The sequence below is a fragment of the Anopheles funestus genome, chromosome 2RL (genome assembly GCF_943734845.2).
Source record: "Anopheles funestus chromosome 2RL, idAnoFuneDA-416_04, whole genome shotgun sequence".
Classification (NCBI taxonomy): domain Eukaryota; kingdom Metazoa; phylum Arthropoda; class Insecta; order Diptera; family Culicidae; genus Anopheles; species Anopheles funestus.
Genome location: NC_064598.1, coordinates 35911396 through 35926307, shown reverse-complemented (window position 1 = coordinate 35926307; position 14912 = coordinate 35911396). Strand labels below are relative to the sequence as shown.

The 14912-nt window shown below is 38.4% G+C and overlaps 1 protein-coding gene across 5 annotated transcripts in view; it reads left to right on the top strand.

Moving 5' to 3' along the window:
* The first annotated feature begins 444 nt into the window (after positions 1–444).
* LOC125760495 (uncharacterized) overlaps positions 445–14912 on the top strand; it is a 43325-nt gene continuing 28857 nt past the window's right edge. Inside the window, exons 1-2 of one of the 5 annotated variants that reach the window (XM_049420663.1) lie at positions 445–625; positions 8278–8608. The gene's annotated coding sequence lies outside the window, so the exon portion shown is untranslated. Of the gene's footprint in view, positions 626–6504; positions 6786–6983; positions 7241–8277; positions 8609–14912 lie in introns of those variants that run through there. The other 4 variants (XM_049420660.1, XM_049420661.1, XM_049420658.1 and 1 more) reach the window with 4 other exon arrangements.

The following is a 14912-nucleotide window of genomic DNA, read 5'->3' as shown; positions in this document are numbered from 1 at the left end:
TGTCTCACCACAAAACGGTCGGTTAGACCGTGTGGAAAATGGTTGTGTAATTGGTAGTTTGTAGCAGAGTAGTAAAAACGTGTCAAATTAATGTCTGCTTTGGTAGCGGATCCCAACCCAACACGGTCCCAGCTAGAGCTTCCTCTCTGCTGACGACATTTGGGATACAGAGATATTCTAACGTAGATCACTAACGTTTTCATCTCCGTATGTTAGCATACGGTTGAAAGAAAAATATGCCCAACGCATGCCATTTCCGACCCTCTACGTGTGTGTGTGTGATTCGTGACCGTCACTGATGGGGCCACTTCTCGTCCACGAAATATAGTTACCGTGCGGTGGACACCAAACCTCGGAGGAACACGGGGTTGCAAGCGGATACAGAGGACAGCGGTGTTAAAACCGACGTGACGTGCGTTTGATTCGCGTACGCTCTTAACATAGCACGCGCGGTCTCTGGTCGCAGGTTGGTGGTGTTTGTGCCGTACTTCATTTAGAACGGACATTCGTGTGTGCGGTAGTACAGTTTTGCGGGGTTCGCGCTCTCGCTCTCGTGTTGACGGTTTCTTGAAGCTGCCTACCGGGGTTATCGAGCTTACGTGGCACTTAACTCAACCACAACTGCGTGAGTATTTTTACAACAGTTTTTACAGCAACAAAACATCATCGCAAGGTTAATGCAAAAGGGGTTTTTCTTTACAATTTTGTATTTAGAGAAAGGATAGGGTGAACTGTTTCGACTAAAAATGAGATTAGAATGTAGACATACATGGAAGAAGAAAAAAATACACTTAAATCTGCAGGTTGGGCATGTTTGTGTGTGTAGGAATTTGCGACTCAACAATTATTGATATTTTTAGAATCGAAAGGTACTTTCACTAAATTAATGTCTCTGAATTGCCTTTATGTATTAGTCGCAACGTGGTGGTGCCTGGTACCAACAAAGGTCACATTTATGTTCTGCTCTGAATGATCGAATTGTTACAAAGTTTTCATTTTTATCAACAAATATCGATTTCACATTTATCCTTGAGCTCGCTGTGTCTCATTTTCGGCCCTTTTTTCTCTCTCTCTCACACACACGCGCACGCTAATATATGCCCTATACATCAATCTGTTTACGAACCATAACCGCATATAATAATATCGGACCATGGGTGAAATTGAACCCCTTTTGAACCATTCTATGGCTGCACGGTTATTTGTTAACCGCTTGCTTGTGCTTGTAGTTGTACTGTAATAGTACGTTCGAATGTACTAATTTCGTTTAAGTAGCTTAACAAGTTTGTGCTTCCCGTGTGTTACATTCCACAACTATCATTGCACGCGGTAATCGGAGCTTGCACCGAAACTCCGATACGTACCGATTTGTGCACAAATACACCACCGGCAGTGTGCGGTGGTACTGGACGCACCTAAATGACGGCCACGATCGGAAATGATAAGAAAGAACTTGCTCCCAGTGGCAACACCGCACAAGTGCTGTGCTGATGGGTAGAATAAGGGCGTACGTGCAGTGGACGAGCGTCACTCGCTCGGGAAATGGAGACGATGATAACGAACAGGCATCTACGTTGACAAGGTTTATTTTAACTCGCTGATGATTAAATCTTCATAAAAAAGCTTTGTTGAGTTTATTAGTTTTGTAAACTACTGTGAATAAACCCACAATTCGTGGAGCAAATACTTTCTGAGTTTATGGGATATAATAATTATTATGCTTTAATTATGAATGTTAGTTAGGTTTAATCTAGGTTTCATCATAATACGGTCCTTGTTTGCATCCTTCGTAAGGTCATGACACATTTGAAGCAATGCTAAATATTAGAATAAAAAAGAAGGATATACATTTTCTTTTTTGTGGTACCATTTCTGGCTTTCCTGTCCTTGTATATTACCATATCCATGTAAGCATACCTAAGTATTTGGAGTAGTCTTGTAAGGACCTATTGCATAGCAATGGGACCAACTTTTGGATGCTGCAGCATTCTTAGGCACTGCAAGCATCTCGTACTTCCACCAACTAATAATAGAACACCATTTAAAAAAATTTAACTTTTTTAGTAAATTTATGGTTGTATAACTAAGTAATGGTGTGATATGCTAAAACCATCGGCAATATCGGGTGAAACAATTGTCTATAGGTTTACTAACAATTTTCACTCAAGAATTTAACCCTGATAGATACGATACGAATTTACCCCAAAAAAATACGAACATTAATATTAAGACTATGTAAAATATTCGTGTGTTGCTATAGATGGTAATAGAGATTTAAGCTAGATTTTGGAACACTTGTTACTTTTAAGAGCTTTACAGTTAATCAATTTAATTAATAATCATCCATGTTTAAAGTAATTTTTAATAACTACCCATTATATAAAATATGATAAAAGGCAAAGGTCTATAGCAAGCGTATGCTGAGTGATAATGAGTGATGATCATACAGATAAACATATAAAAACATAGCTAATATATTTCAATAGTGAAACTATAATAGACAAAAAATTGTATTCCCGTTGTTCAAGAAAAGAAAAACCTTCATAGGTAAACTTTTCAAGCAGCAAAAATGTTAGAAGTTAATACCATTTACGGTTCGAATTAATGATGTTTCATATTTACTCATTTATTGAATATCTCAGTCTGCACTTTGTCTCCTTTTTTAAATCGAACTATTATAATTGGAATGAATTATATTGTATTTAATCTATTCTGATTAAGATTTTATATAATCACTGACAACCTTTAATTGAACGAATCTCGAACGATGATAGAATCCTTCCAATATTTAAATATCGTTTCTTCACTAGTGAAAGGCGTTTACATTCATACATTGATCGCCTTTTCTTTCTTAAGACCACAAGACAGGACTGCGTCAACTAGCCGCAAATTAAACATGAAATTATTATAATTTTTCATAATTTATTCCAAAATTCTTTCGTCACGCGGCTTAACAAAGTAATATCTTAACCTACATTTACAAACCTAACCTTAATTATACTATGATATGAAAATTCTAACCAATTATGGCGGTTTAATCTTGGTCCACATGTGCCTTGTTTCGAAACCCTTCTAACAAGAGGCCTATCCAGATGATATTAATTCGAAGGTGGAATCATAAATCGTGCGTCAGACTACCCGTTTGTAACTTAAATTACAACATTTATGTAATTCTCATAACATCTTAGAAACATTAAGTATTAATATTCATGTTTATTTGTTTAAACATAATCGTACTTCATCTTGAAATCATACTTCATCACCGGAAAATTGAGGATATTGATTAAAAATACTTGTAATTCCTACAACTCCGAATCCATTTGCAGACCAATAACTGTAGAGAGCAGAGAAAAAACCAAATTAAAAATATGCTAGAAACTACCCTCCATAAACCTGTTTTTTATCCATTTTAAATGTAAATTTCATAACGAAGGCAGTGAACTATACTAATGACTAACCACATGATATCGTTGTGCCATGTGTATAATCTCACATCAACGAGCCTGGTATGGTTGGGAGTTAATTTATACTTTTCCTATGACGACCAGCAACAAAAGTTCCTCAAATCCTCGACACCTAAGGTCGGCGCTTTTGTTTCCCAAAATTAGTCTAAATCCGATTACAGCTAAAAACTTTATCCTGCTGTTTCCGGCTTGTGAGTATAGTGAAGTTTGATCTTCATCCAAAAAGGGATGGTAATATGCTGCAAATTTTGTCCTATGTATTGTTTTATTTGACTAAAGTTTTGTGTATTATCGGATATTTCTTTATTGTCTTAATATAAGGCATATTTGACTAAATCCTTTTAGTAATGTATTTATACCTATATATATTTTACTGAATCCAGATTGTAGTTATTGAAGCTTAAAACAAATCAAATTTCTTCTCTGCTCTCCATCGCTTAAAGCCTCCGCAGCAAAAACTTCAAACAGCAGAACGTTCCACCGTTCCGTTTCTAGCAAATGCTGTTGGCGAGGGCGTAGAGTAGGTGTCTTGTTTATTGTATTATTGTTCTCCATGCCTTTCTACCATAGCCCAGCAACAGCTATGTTACAAGATTGAGTAGGAACACAAAACATAAAACAGGTTTTTCTATCGCGTTTGCTGAAATGCGCACAAACACCTTCTACTAAAGCATAGCACTTCCCAAATGGGGTCATTTTATTCGCCTCCAAGTAGCATATTTTTAGTGATTATTGCTGAAGGAAAGAGGAAGGCTAGTAAATGAGGTGATGCAATTGTCGTTGCTTTTGGTTGTAGCCAAATCCCAAAAACGATGGGTTAGCATGGGTTGCAACGCGAAAATAATTTCGAAAGTCTGTGGCGCAGTAGCGCAGAGGTCAGCGAAAGTCACCAGCCTCGATGCTCTCGGCGAGCGAGCGAGATCATGCATGCGTGCGGTGGACAGGAGAGTGAGCAATAATTGCAGCAAAGAGTGTTTGCTATGTACTAGAAAGAGCATAAGCAAGATCGTTTACTGAACGTGGCTTTGATGTTACGTGTACCTATGGAGAATGCATATCGATCATCCTTTGCTTGTTTTTTTTCTTCTTCTTTCGATTGATGCTGTAGATTAATATTTTAATTAGTGACAAATTTTAAAACATCTTGAAAATCGATGGGATCGTTTTAATATGTTGTTGTTTCTGAAGGGAATTTTAGGGACTGTGAATTTGAGCTACACGAGCCGCTTGTTTGATAGTATTTGTAAAATTATCATATCAACAATAATGTACCAATTTTAAGTGTTAACGCAGCTGAGCTATGGCATTGTGTTCAGTTTTTCAGTCCAATAGATTGTGGGTTATGGGTTCAAATCTAAGTTTCCAAACAATATTCTGAACTCACCGCTGACTAATCACGCTACATAACTAACACTAGTTTATTAAGTCACGCCTCAATTACCAATAAAACAAAAGGAATTTATTGTATTTTACAACTGTTTCGTTTTGTTCAAATGGATTAGTCCTTTGCTCCTTTCTTTTAATTGTTACTGAATCGAAAACAATTTATGATAAGATTTTTTTATGTTGACAAATTTCTTTATTATTTTATAACATTTCCCAGTCGTTAAAAAAAAAGAATTTCAGCTGTTTGGTAGCACAGTAGAAATCCCAAAATGTGAATCGGTCTTAAAATTAAAACTTTCTTCAATCTTTCACATGCTTTAGAACCAACTACATGCATAAATTTTCTTACCATACTTTATTTTTTATGTTTAATGATTGATATGGCTTAAATGATATAAGTGCTAAAAATTGAATTATTAGCATTGAAAATTGAATGTACTGTTTTTTTAATTGGGTTTTATATTATTTACGAAGCGCCAATTAACTCACTTTAAGCCATAAGTTAAACAGGAAAAAATTGTAAATTTTTATCTTTTTTAATTTTTAATGTAAAGGCCAATTAACATTTAATGAAACTGCATATAAAACAAACAATATTACATTGCCCATTATTAGACTTAAAAGGACTAAAGATAGTACACTTCCTGAATTATGTATTATAGTATAGTATAAATGCTAATATATCAGCTTTATATAAATGTTGGTTGTATGCCTATGTAAAAGTATTATAGAAAGAGATGTTGTTAACAAAATGAAATTTAGCAAAACCCCATTTCCCCGTTCGAAAAAGGATTCGCCAAATTCAACGCAACCATCGAAAAGCCGGCAAAAGGAAAACGTTCGTATTTTCGGGTGCAAATTTTGCTGTCCGCTTCGTGCAGTTGTGGCGGTGGTGGCAGCCTTCGACAGCTGGATCGGCGGCACCATACCAAAAAAAAAACAACCCTACGAAAGGGTCACAACGCATACATGCACAAAAGGAAGCTCACCGTACGTACGCGTGTGCCCGTGTAGTTGTGCAGGGCTGTGGTGCGTTTGGTGCGCTGTGTTGCGAAAGGTTCAGGATGGAAATGGCGCCGGGGAAGCTTGGTGTGGTTGTGTATGCGGCAGGAATTTGATTTTCACCGGGCGCGCGCTGGATTGGGTTTTTTGGAAAACAAGGAAAGGTTTTGTTCGGGTTGGGGTGGATGGTCGTTGTCAGTAAGGGTAAGATGCTTCAGGCTTTTTTTTATTGTTTTTGTGTTGATTTTTTGCTAAAGCCATAATATTGCAAGAGCGCAAAAGAACAAAAAAGTTACAGCGGCCAACGTACGAGTACGGTGTTTTTTTTCCGCGCACGAGTGTATGCGTGCGGAAGCAACAACCGGTCGCGTTGTGTCTGGCAGTGTGTGCGTGTGTATGTTTGTGTGTGTGCTTGCGTGCTCTCGGGATTTTCCTGATGCTGTTGCTGAGCGGAGCGAAAACAGAATCGCACAGTGCCCGCATGTACGGTAGTGTGTGTGTGTACATTCACCGATGATCCACCGAATGCACGAGAGCACGAAGGGCGGTGAGAAAGAGCGTGCGAGAGCGAGCGAGAAAATTGCACGCGAGAGCATCATATGTTGGCGAACGTGAGAGACTGCACACGCACGTCAACACAAACAGAACGATTACTCGGAAAACAGCTTTGGCGTAGTGTTGACGCTTTCGGATACGCGCCTGCCAAAAACTCCGGAGCGAGTGTGTTTTGCTGCATCAAAGGTGCTCCATCATCAGCGTGTACGAAGCAACAAATCTCACCCCATACCATCATCCCCCACCCCCCATTGCTGTGAGCGCACGCACGCTGGTGGAGCGCGCGCTCGGATGCACGGCAAAAGCAACCAGTAGACCACGGCCAAATGGATACGCGACTGTCACCTACGTTTTGAGCCGGTGCCTATGTGTAACCGCGTAAGTTTGTGTGCGCGTGTGTGCGTGTGTGTGCGTTTGTGCACACATCAGTGAAGGAGGTGCTTAGTGCGTGTTCTGAAGCCTCCGATATCGCCATTCCTGGTGAAACCGGTCACGAATTTGTACAAAGCCTTCACGATGGAGCTCTATAGTTCTATAGAGATCGTGCGTGCGTGAGCAAATTGTTCAGGGTGAAGGGAGGTTTTTTTTGGGGCAGATGGAGGGAGTGAAAAGAAATTCCCTTTTTTTAACAGTTGCTTTGATTGTTTTTTTTTTTGCTGTTAATGTACAAATACACAGGGAAGTATGTAGGTAAAGGGAAGCTCGCTCGTTCGCTACCCACACGGTTACTTCGATTGGTGGTGTGGAGTCTTGCAGCGATCGCTACGTCACAGTGAAGTGCGTTGTTGTTGGCACCGTTTGGCATTTATCTGCTTTCCGATTTTACAGCGAAAGTAAGCAAAAGGCTCCGAACCAAGTGCAGCACAGCCACGGCACAATCGTGCAATCGTGCGTGAAGAACAACGATGGGGCCACACAGTGAATGTGCAGTTGGCTGCTCCATCATTTTCATACGCCGGGCAAAAAGGGAAAATTGCATCGCAAGGTGTTGTTTACGCAGTGTGCGTGTAGCGTCAAAAGTCAACCAAAACACACTGCCAGCCGAATGTCCTTACTGTGCTGATTGTTGAGGAGCTAGGTTTTTCGGCTGGTTGGGGAAAATTCGTACCATTTCCCCCACTGCACACGGTTCGGGAATGGTTCGGCTTTGCCGCAAGTGTTCGTGCTGGTCGTGTTTTCGCCTCGAGTTTTCGCTCGCAGGCTACGGTCGGTTCCGTTTCCTGTTCCGAGTGACAGCTTTTTCGCCCTCTATTCTGTCGTGTTGTGTGTGTGTTTTTTTTTGTTACCTACCCTTGTGCCATCTCTTTTTCGCGCACGCGTTCTAGTATGTGTAGCGATATTGGTCGCGTTGTGAGTGATTACTAAGAGTGTTTTAAGTATAGTGCCAAACGATTAGTAAAATATATCGAGGATTACTTGTGGGCGTAAAAATATTTTATTATTTACTAAAAAAAGTGTATATATTGCTGCAAAAGCAATAATATTAAAATAAATAATACTATAAAAAGTGTAATTTTATTGCATATCCGTTTACTACTTTTCTAACGTGCACTGTTTGCACCGTCACGAGAAAGAGAAAGTGCGAGAAGAAGTGAAACAGTTCGCAACACAGCAATCGAAACGAAAGGGAGCGGGAGCGGGAGAGAGTGAGTGAGAGAACCTTTCGTAGTATATACGAACGAGTGTCGTGTTGTACATAGCACAAGCTGATGGTGCGGATCGTGGAATTTTGTATTGTGCCGGGTCAAGTGTGTTTTGCGGTGAAACGTAATGGTGGATCAGTGAAAACGAAGGCCGGGCCTATGTACTGGAATCATCATCGTACCATCGTTATACATAAAGCATAATTTTGTTTCTATTTTATTCACAGGATTTTACAGCAAATCAACGTTCTAATGTTAAAGGAATTCTCTAAATCAAAATCCAAACCGTAAGAGTAAAAGACATTTAGTGTAAGTGTAAAGAGGAAAAGTGTTTATAAAAACGAATTAGCAGTATCCATATAAAGTTGATTTGGTTTAACAAAATTGAAAACGTCTGTTCTATAAACACTGGAAGGATTAACTAGTTGGGTGCTTCCCAAATGGTGGCTAAGAAAAGCTCTTTAGCTTGCTATGACAACAACATTCGGGGAATACAAACCCCCAAGGATTACACACAAAGTGACAAAATATAGTACTTTGTAAGACTGGTCATTGCTGGTAAGTTATTTGACAACTTTATTCTTTAACACAAGAACTACTGCGCTAGTCATTTTGACTTTGAATTACATTTATTTTTGAGGTTTAAAATTTTTTCCGTAAATATATTCACGCTTTAATCTGAAATTAAAAACTATAACAGCTTTAAAAAATTTTGTATAAAGTATTCACCACTAAAAAATCCCTTAGAACGCATGATAGTACTTGGGTTAATTAATGGTTTTATGTTTCTTATTTTACATATTTTATTCCTTTCCTCTTCCTTGTCATCCATTAAACAATTTGCACATATGAATGAATTAGTATCCCTTTCTTGGAGACTACTTTTCTGTCCCTTTATTTCTAATTTACTATTTCCCGTTTTCCGATCCTCCGTGTTGATAGTAGTTCGACATTTTATAGTTTCTATTATTTACCTGTAAATGTTTCATGCCACACTCAACACGCACGTGCCGGTTGCATAGATTTCTCCTAATGTCGCTTTTCAAACACAACGGCAAACGAAACCAAGAAACCACCCCGGTACCGTGTGCTTGCGCTAGTGTGTAAGTGAATACTAAAAACAAAAAAAAGAAGGTAACTGCAACTGTTGTGTGTTTCGGTACCTTATTTATTTGCCATCCATCTGTATGCGTTCCGTCCGCTTTGCTACATTCGCCGGGTTTGGGAACCACAGTTGGTTTAATACATAAGTGTGGAGCGTTTTTTCTTTCTTTCTATTTCGTTTTGATAAACCATTTCAGTGGCACGATCCAAGGCTACGGGTAGTTGGTTTCGATACTTGACTTTGGTGGGTTTTTAAGCACGTACGATATATATACACTATACAGTAGGTTAGTGTCTAACGCCGTACCGCGATGAAGAAAGATAACGATGATGACGGTAGCGATTGGAGCTTTCAAAGGTGAACTTTCGTGGTGTGGAGTTTATATGAAAGCTTTTTTTTAGATTTTGATATTATACAACTGATATCTTTTACATTAGCTTATAATAAACTTGTTCTTTCTGGAGTATTTTTTGGGGTAATTAAAAGCATATAAATTGGTCCTTTTTATACTCGTCCTTAATTCTTTCCTTTCATGATATTTTCATCAAAAAAGATTCCCTACCCATGTTGCGGATGCACCACTATTGGCATAAGTAATCAGATTTACCGAGCAACTGTTGTTTACCGCCAATTAGTAATGTAAATACGATCCTGTCCGGGCTCCTCATCTGTCGACGAAGCGACGAAGCTAAAAGCACCACATCGTTACATAGGGAACTTCTCGAAAAAGGGAAAAAAAAATTCAGAGAAAAATCTCCTAAAACCTGTGTTGTTAATTTGTTCATTTCGGGGGCAAATGTGAAACACGGTCCAAAATCGATATCTTGAGGCCATGGAAAAACAAAACTGCCAGAAAAATGTGGAAGAGTGGTTCTGCAGTGAGTGTGTGTTTTCCACACATACACACACACGGACCAGTTTTTGCCATGTCAACCGGCTCATGAACATGTTTTGGGAGGAAAAACATTTTTCCCCTTCTTTCGGGGTTTTTGTTGTTGTTGTTGTTATTGTTTGCTGGCTTGAGCCTCAATGGCATCAGACAAACATAATTAAAATGTTGCTTTTGTTTTAAAATTTTAACCACAAAAAATGAGCATTAAGTTTATTACAAACTCCCTATGGGCGTTCGTATCATTCACTCTTTTTCGGGGATTTAGTTTGTTGATGGAACCAGGTTTAGAGGGAGCAAAAAGGCTGCTATTTTAGCAGGAGAAGCTTATTTGCTGTCGGATATTTGCTTCTGAAACGTTTTAAATGGAAGAGTTAAGTGTAACCCAAAAAATGCACCCCATCATCATCGTTGGAAAATGCTTTTGTGCGTCTCCATCGCGTTATGCTGTAGACAAACTGTTATCACTACAAAAAAGTGGCATAATATATTCATACAATGAATTGAGGAATGTTTCTCCTAAAATTGCGCTTTTTGCGACAATACTTTTCTTGTTTTCTTTCACTTTTATTCTTTTAAATGGTTCGCATTCTCTCTCTCTATCTATCTCTCTCTCTCTCTCTTTCTCTCTCTCTCTATCTTGTTGGTTAAATGACCCTTAATGTCATGCCGGCTATATCTATAAGACTTTATTTATTTGTTTTATTTGATTTAATTGTACCACGTAGTCGGATAGCCAGTCTTTGCTACAGGGAGACGGTCCATATGGGATTTGATACCCGGTCCTGCCGTGTGGACGGGTTTATCACATACACCACCGAGCCGCGCCCCCATTATGTTTTGTAAATTATGTGCAACATATATCCATTGTATTTATATATTTAAGCGTTATATAAACGTGGATTGGGAATAATCAGCTTTAGTCAGGTTTGCTTTCCTCATAAATTGATAATTTAAATAAATTTACTTACATTTCAAACATATACATGTCTGCCTAAAGAATTTGGCATCACTTTCGTTAAGTAAAGAACAGACTGATCGCGTTAAGTAAACACAGTACGTTTACAGTGTTGAGTTGAACTCCCGTCAGCCCTGCTAACTTTGACAACTCCAATAGTAGCCAATAGAAAACCATAAAAAAATCAGTAAACTACTCTTAATGAAAGTCTTAACATATTTTAAACTCCTTTTGTTCTAAACGGACATTATTTAAGTCAGCTACGTAGGAGTTTGCTTCTGCTCCCCTTTCGAATGTTCGTTTATGGAGGCGCAAAACCCAGGGACAAGTTATGCGCTTTATACTCATCCTCTAACGTTTGAGGCAAACCGATCGATGATTCCACCCCTGGTGAAATTGGTTCGAGAGTTCTAACGTCAGCCCCCGTGGATTAAGCGGTAACCGATGGTAGTACATAAATTTTAAATTATCGACACCTGTTGGGGATGTGTTGTCTTCCGCTGTGTGGTATCCCACGCACGCGAATCCTGTCCGCAAATGAGGCGAAGAATTTCCACAACTCTCTGGTTCGCGTGTGTCGTTCGGTGAGGAGCGTTCGGCGCGTATTTCTTCAAGACGATTGGTGCTGAATTGTAACTGAATCAAACAGGAAGGCAACGATGTGGTTTGAGCTAAATGAGTTTTTAAACAACTTCTCGGGTTGGATTATGGATGGATGTTTCACATTGCTATTTGAATGAGATTTCATTTGGCAAATCGGATAATGGGGTCCAATGTTTGTAGTGGGAGAGATAATGCGCATTCAATTAACACTGTGGAAGGAAGCTTAAAGAAACTTAATTTAAGAAAAGCGTTTGCAATTCAATTGATAATCTTGTAACAATGAAGATTTAAGACAAACAATAGAATATTAGTTATTTACTAAAGTAAAGATTAGTTATTTAATTACATTTTATTACATTTATATACATTCCATTTAAAAGTAATGTTCCTTAAAAACAACCAGAAACAAGCAATGTTTCATCCCTCAGATTGAAAACCGGTAAAATGCCTCATCTGTGCTTGTGCCTGCGCTTTCGTTCGTTATCATTTTAACAATTTAAGCACATCCAATATTTCATATTTCACCAATCATTAATCATTTCAATCACCGAAACAAGGCTGCGTACGTACCTGTTTTCCGGGCATGGGAAAAATGGAAGGTGATTATGCAGCAGAACGCTTCGATAAGAGAAAGCTTTCGATCCTCCTAACCGGGACGTCATGATTTTCCATCAGGCACTACTGAACGTGCCTTTCGGGGCCGTTTTTCCTAACGGTCGCGCTACAATCACTTCTTCGATGCTCAACAAGCTTTTCCTTGCTGTGTAGAAAAAAAAAACACAGGTTGAAAGGTATTCCCTGATCCTTTCTCCTCTGTGATTCACCTGCCCAACGTCAATCAGTTCAAAGATGATTAATGCTTCTTTACTCCTGCCATCATGTTTTCCATCGATGGAGCTCTGGAAGTGCGCAAAACTGGAGAGAAAAAAAAGCATTAAAAAAATGGAAAACCAATGATCCTTTCTCTGCAAAACGAACGGCTACGTATCGGCACGTAACGCCTGAACAAACAACCAAAGCCCGGTATTACAAGGAGCACAATTTAGCTTAAAACAAAAGGTTAGTCATATGGCAGGAGTCGTACACTAGAGAGGATTATTTCGTTATGTTTTTTTTAAAGAAACATTAATTTAGAATGATTGATACCGATGCTTCTCGTTGTGAAGGATTTCAAACGAAAAGATACTTTTGGGAATGAGTTTCTTTTAAAATTACATTCCATTCTTTGGAATAACCTTCGCAAATACATGAAGGATTAATGGAAATGCGTGTCGGGTTTCTGTTAAAAAATAAGATTCAAAAGGAAGTTATCGAATTCAACATTCGCTTTCAGTTTCACTTCATCTTCAAAAGCAGGAAAAAACCCCTTTTTCCAACTAGCGATTGAAAGTGAAAGCGAGTGCGTTAAATAGGATTACTTTTTCCTCGAGCCAGTTCCGCTTTTATTCTAGCTCTCGATTCTTTAAACATCGGATCAGTGAGGAAGCTGGAAAGTGGACTCCCAGACGGATACCCTTTGGAAGTAAAACAAAAGATAAAAACCTCTGGCAAAGAGCGAACATTCTCGTCGCGCAGTCTGAACAGATAGAAACAAAATTTTCCCGCCTGATGATGGTAGGAACCGAACGAAAGTAAGCGTCTTTCGAGTCCTTCGCAGGACATTTTCACAGGACGTGAGCGAAGTTGTTTGCCTAGCTTAGCTCTGGCGTAACGCTGAAGGCACGTTTTTAGCCGCAGAAACTCGGCAAAGGACTCTTCGTCTTCGAATGCAGTATCGTTTGCCCGCTTTCTAGTGTAGACGTTCGAACGATTTCAGTGCTCGGCAAATTCCTTCCCTTTTTTGGTGGATATACGGGGTGAAAGAGTTTTGTTTACACTTTTAACTATGGATGGCTCCTTAATCTTTCTTGCGAAGCTTTGAAATCCCGTTTTGGTAAAGGTGAAGTTTTACACTATTTTCCTTTTTTTACGTACGTCGTGCCTTTTCTTCTGCGCTTTGCGTTTATCGAGTGATGCTAAATAAAGGTGCAACTTTAATATTTTCCTCAAAATCGCTAAGAGTTTTGTATGGATTTTAGATATTAGCAGCTATAGTGTAATTTATCTTTTAAATTACCAGATAATTTATTGTTGTTAATTGCGTCCTATTTATTATTTCATATTTTTATGTCGTTTCAGTTTTTTTTTTGTTTGCTTTCATGTTTCCTATTCTTCGTTGCACTATTGTCTTCTTTCTCCGTTATCTCCTAATTAACTATTTAATCCTAAAAACTTTTAGTTTTTGTATAATATTCTTTTTTTATAACTTATTTTTATTCATAGTATTTATTTATTTGCTATTTGTTATCTATACATTTTTCTCACGAATTCTTTCCTAATTCATTGCCTTCAGTTATAGCTTGAGTCAAATTAGATTTAAGCTCCTACTAATGGAGTCTATGATACCTTTCCTTTTCTTTTCTTTTTTGTTCAAATGTTTGACAGATACCTTCTTAAAAATTGACCTTCCTTACTTATCATAGACTTTAATACAAAATTGGTTTGAGAATGTTTTAAAATAGTAAATTCGAATAAAGTTTTCTGTTATTATTCAGTTTTATTTTTCACTTTTATTCAATATTCAATTATCTTTTATATTCATCACATCGTTAAGAACCATTAAAATTCCGTTTTTCCATCATAGGACAGGAACACCCTACATATTGTGCTTGCCGTTGATGACGGTCATCAGCTTTTTCTTGTTTCTTTTTGTGTTTCCTAGCAGGGACTAACTTTGTTTGGTCCACCATTTCGTCTTCTGCTATTTTTTTTGTTATGTCTCCTGCATTTTGGGTAGGGTGTTTCGACTAAATCGACCATGAATTACCTGTTTATTTTCCATCTTTATTAAAAAGTTTCCAGTCCTCCAGGCGCGTAAAGAACGACCGTACCAAGGGGTGTATTGTCCCAAATCATCTTATCCTCCGTAACGCACACCGATGCTAATGGGCCAGCTTCCGTGGTATTTTAATTTTTTTTTTATTTTGGGAGCCTTTTTGTTGCAGAGGAAAAAAAAATTTCCTCCTTCGGTTGGGGTAGTACCTGTTGAATTAACAAATTGAAAAATGTTATCAAATATTTGCCCAAAACCCACAGTAGCACACCAGTCCTGCTTTCTTTGCATTATTGGAAGTGGGTGTGGGTGGCACATTAAAAAAAAGAAACCCACGAATCGAATTATGGGCTTATCGAGCACATTTTAGGATGTGAGCGTTGCCTCGATTGGGTGTGAAAACGACTCTCGAGCGGAAGAATAAAGCTACACCAA